The 5,309-nt window shown below is 38.2% G+C and overlaps 1 long non-coding RNA gene across 1 annotated transcript; it reads right to left on the reverse strand.

Annotated features, from left to right (window-relative positions):
• Nucleotides 1-2,318: 2,318 nt before the first annotated feature.
• Nucleotides 2,319-4,743, reverse strand: LOC134094170 (uncharacterized). Its single transcript, XR_009940429.1, has 4 exons — nt 4,410-4,743; nt 3,035-3,157; nt 2,790-2,871; nt 2,319-2,551 (listed from the first exon to the last, which is right to left on the reverse strand). It is a non-coding gene; the product is annotated as an uncharacterized LOC134094170 (long non-coding RNA).
• Between the last annotated feature and the right edge of the window lie 566 nt (nt 4,744-5,309).

The following is a 5,309-nucleotide window of genomic DNA, read 5'->3' on the forward strand; positions in this document are numbered from 1 at the left end:
CCCGGCCTTTTCTACATAATCACTCAAACTATAATGAATTGTACATGCTAATACAGATGTAAACTTGTGCACATTCAAAGGATACACAACGAATACAAAAGCAGTAGCCTAGCCTACATATAAAAATGCAAAGCGAAAGTAAACAATAGGCCTAATCTCCATTACATCTTCTAAAGACGTTAAACAACATGTTTCAGGCACGTTACAACATGCTGAACAGTAAATATTGTAGGCTACTGGCCTCACTAATTCTGAGCTAGCTCAGCTATCCAGCAAGTTTACAATCACTAGGCAAGTACGAACAAAGAATGCAGGAAATCTTCACTTTTTTCTCCTTTCCTTCATTTATGCTGTAAAACTGTCAATACAAAAATAAACTATTTTCATTTGTCTTGTCTAGCCACGCATATAGCGAATTACCGCCATATCAAAAAACAAAGAAATCTTTCTCACATATCTTATTTTCTGTACTTATGTCTAAACACATATTTCACTAGAACAATGTATACTTACAGGCATTGCCCTCGTATGGGTAAGAAATAACTATAGCAGGTGAAAAACATAACTTGTCCGGAGACAGCAACCAGTGTGAATCATCTCAGTGACTTCTCTCGTTTTAACGCTAAGCAGGAAGTATTTACTAGCCTACTTTCACTCCAAAGTAGATTCTGATAAGGCCAGTAGATGGCGCTCTAACATAACAAATGACTGGTAAATACTGAGTGCAATAACATAAACGAAATCTTGGTCGGCTCAGACCGTGACAATATTATTGACTAAACAATAAACATGTAGGAATGAGGTGTCAAACTCACTTTATGGTCAATTATCATCACACGCACGCCAAAGATAGCACAATGTCTCTCTCGCTCAGAAAGTGCACGAACATATCCCAGATAGCAAAATGGCATTGAATCAACGTTGAAAGGATTCGTTGAATCTGCATTGAACTCCGAAGTTGTTTCGACATTGAAAGCGCTCGATGAGATTGCCGTTGAAACCACATCACCATTTCAATCATCTAAAACGTGGATTCAACGTTGATTCAACCAGATGTGATTGCCGTTGAAATTACATTGAAATTTCAATGATAATCAAACGTTGATTCAACACTGATTCAGTGCTCATTCAATGGTACTAATATTGAAATTTGGTTGATTCAACATTGAAAACGTGTCATAAACATGCTTTACCGGCAGCTGGTTCCAGAACCTCACTGCGAAAGTTAAAGTGTCACGTTGTCCCAGTAACGCGATTTCCTGTTATAAACAAACGACCTGCAAGTGGCATTTTCTATTTCCTCACCGTGTTGTTTATTTCAAAATGAAAAATGAATTTTAAGCGGTAAAAGTCACTACCATGTCGAGGCGTGTATGTATGCTTCTGGTGTAGGCTAATGTTCACGCTAGCATGGGGGGGAAAGTGTATAATGTAACGGCAAGCTGGGCTAATCTATGATTACATTAAGTTAGCTAATGCTAGCGTGAACGTCTCCTTTTAGTACACCAGAAGCATACATAAGCGCCTCGACATGGTAGTGATTTTTACCGTTTCAAATTCATTTATTTTAATTTTGAAATAAACAACACGGTGAGGCGATAGAAAATGCCACATGCAGGTCGTTTGTTAACAGAAAATCGCGTTACCGGGACAACGTGACACTCACTCATGCACTCTATGAATACGGATAAATACAATCTGGTTGTATCGGCTGGCATAACATGTCCGTAATAAATACAGTGCAACAAACTGCACTTTGAACAGTAAAAATGAATTTAAAAAAGCACAGTTCACCAAACATACCATTGCCATAATAACCATGAATTCAAGTTGGCTTAACATTTGTCTCAAGTCTTACTAAGCAAAATGAATAACAAAGGTGTTTAATATGAAAACAATCATTTTATTCCTTGTTAATGACCTTCACATACAAAAAACAAAGATGGCCTGTTCAATTAATGCAAACAACTCTACTACAAGTTCAATGTGAAGGGTTTTGTCAAAAATGAGTGTTTACTCTGAAGTCAACCATCACATATTTTGCACACATTTTGCCATGACTAACTCAAAGTTATTATTAGGTACAAGAACAGCAGTGTGTTGACATCAATGTTTGGAATTATCTAAATGTACAACTGAAACTGACTGACTGAAGTCATTTGTGAAGGTCAACAATATCGACCTGTGATGCATATAGAGCAGCTTTGTCAGTTCAGATTTCTCTCTTTGTTGGGCCTATATATACAAATTGTAGGTTGTAATGAGAAAATATGATAAAATAATCATATTTCAACATGGGAGACAAAATGTCCATCAGATACTGGAAATCAAAATCGTATAATGTACTCACTGGGTAGGATGCAAGGTATCTATGACGAGAGCATAGTAGCTGCAAAATAAAATTACCAGGATACCCTGCTTCCTCCACAAATGTCAAAAAATGTGAACAGTCCGTTTCATGAGCTGAACAGAGTTTCTTTCCATAGCTTGCGAAGAAAAAAGTAGGCCGTGCAGTATGGTGAACATCATGAATCCAACACAAGGAGGCATTCTGATTATTAAAAGGAGAGAGCACAGAAAACACACGTGTCAAGTAATGAGATTTAGAGAGTTTCTAAGTCAAATAATTACTTCCATGGACAAACGGATGGGAGGAGTAAGAGCAGTAACAAAGTAAAATAAAAAGGAAAAGTACTCGGGCAGAGATGTCTTTCAAAAAAAAAAAAAAAGGAATGAGCTAGAAAGAATAAAGTTTGATGAAGTTGTGCAACAAATGAAGGGATACTTACCACAGTTTGCAGAATACCGGAGAAGGTTGAGAACGGAGTGTAGTGGACATCAGGAAGTCAGGCTTATAGGACATCTGAACATCTGCATAAGGAAAAAGAAGAGGGAACACTTTTGGCATACATGTGGAGTTTCAAATAGAGAGAGGGAGAAAGATATCACTGTGGCAGACCTAGGATGATGAGGTGAGGTGATATGTAGAAGTTATATAACAAAAAGATAGAAACAAGAATTTGGGGATACTTACCACAGTTTGCAAAAGACTGGAGAAGATTGAGAACAGAGTGTAGTGGACATCAGGAAGTCAGGCTTATGGGAATGCAAGAGAAAAAACAATCCTGCCTGGTGCCTTTGTTGAGAGCCAGGACATCTGCATAAGGAGAAAGAAGAGGGGACACTTTAGGCATATATTTGGAGTTTCAAATGGAGAGATGGAGAGATGGAGAGGAGGGGGGGGGATAGCTGTGGCATACCTAGGATGATGAAGTGAGCTAAAGCTATGCAACAAAAAGATAGAAACAATAATTTGGGGATACAGTGGTTAATGAGACCTGTCATGAGACATGACATTATATGGATATTTAAGACGACCACAATCTACCAAAATGAGAATTGTTAGGTTTGAGCAGCAAAACCCATACGGAAAAGACATAGAAAAACTTATATGCCAGCAATGTGTTTTATATACAAAACGTTTATGATTTACTCTTAATCTATCAGGTTTTTATATGCCAGTGAAACCATTATAAGATCCTTGCTAAATCTGTGTAACCTGAAACATATAAAACATTGTAAGCTGTAAGGACTGTATGACGTTGTATGAGGAAAACGAGAAAGGGGCCACTTTCAAGAGTAAATCATACAAGTTTTGTATATAAAACACATTGCTGGCATATAAGTTTTTTCTATATTTTCCATATGGGAAGAGCTGACTGACGAGCCCACCACGACCCACTAGGATTGCATTGCTAGCAGTGAAAAATGATTGCCTAAGTTTTAGAAGTTTGGGCAGCAAAAGCGCTGGCTGACGAGTAAATGGTTTGAAATTGTTTGAAAGGCAATATTTGATGATAGTTTTCTGATTAGTCAGTGAAACAGTGGGTCACACCTACGACCAGAGTCGCCAACGCATATGCAGATCATTCTTTTACGTGTGTCGGTAATATTCATAGCTCTCTCGCTACCGAGCTCAGCGGATCAACGGTCCCAGGTGTCGAGAGCTTCCTTCGGTAGCAGCTAGCAGCTAAAGCTGGGTCACGGCAAGGGCTGGAGCTCTGCAAGCTAATAAGCTAACGGTTAGCAGTTAGTTCTGGTGCTCCAATCTTCAAAATGGATGTAGCTGCTACCTGCTAATGGTAACCAACCAACCAACACTAGACTAACCATCCACGTATCGATAACAATTTAACCGTGAATCCAAATTCAAGTCTAAAAACGAATATTAACATAATAGCTAATCTAGCTGCTAACTCACTAGCATAATGATGTTAGCACTAACGAACAACAAATTCAGTTCTTTCACCAACACGGTCGAACTACATCTTGCAATAACCCATTTAACAACTTTTTCTAGTTTAGTTTCTCAATAGTGACCGATAAAAAATGAGAAATGTCGAACTTACCTTTACAAATGTTGTGCTGATACCTCTATTTCTTCTTCTCTAACGTGTGCAGTGCAGCGAGAGGATCCAGCTCCTCCGGGAGAAAATTCAAATAAAATCTGCTCCTTGCTGATTGGATGGTTGATTAAAGCGCGTACCAAAGCTCTATTCTAGAATCTTCGGCCCATACCTTCGGAACATTGACATTGAAACAATGTTGATGAAATGCCAGTTTTTCAACGTTGAAATTATGATTACACTTAAACATTGAATTGATGTTGACTTTTTAACTTCAACCAAACATCAACCAATCTGACCAATTTTCAACTTTAAATCAATGAAGTTTGCTATCTGGGTAATGACTGGTGCATACGTGCAGGAGCGGTCTTTCTAACAGAGTGATTTACCCAGAATGCTCCGGTCAATTATGGTAAATAACAAGAAATAAAATCGAATTCCTCTCAAAACATCACAAATGTATAAAACAATGTCCTGTAATCATTACAATCTCCTAAATAGTAATTCATTACGAAGAGAAACCATTACAAATTGTCAAAAATGAAACACCGTCACAGTGAGAACTCGTGGGATTGCAACTATAAATTGCACCTGGACATCAATGTGGATTAACAACGAGTAAGTCCGTACTTGCCTCTCGGGGCCATGGCGTCGTTAAGATCTACTCAGTCTCGGGGTGAGACAACGTTGCGGACAATGAAAGTGAATCATGTGCATTGCACCGTTGCGGAATATCTCAGCTAATTAATTCAGACAATGACATTGGTACGAAATTGCGATATGTAACCAAGCTGGGCTGAACTGTGTCATAACATCTACTACATGATAGGACTCGTGACAGTTCCTTTTGCAAGAATTGGCATACTTTGATTTTTTTTTTTTAAATATCAACATTGTATCTTA

Source organism: Sardina pilchardus, chromosome 10, assembly GCF_963854185.1.
Source record: "Sardina pilchardus chromosome 10, fSarPil1.1, whole genome shotgun sequence".
In the NCBI taxonomy this organism is placed as follows: Eukaryota; Metazoa; Chordata; class Actinopteri; order Clupeiformes; family Clupeidae; genus Sardina; species Sardina pilchardus.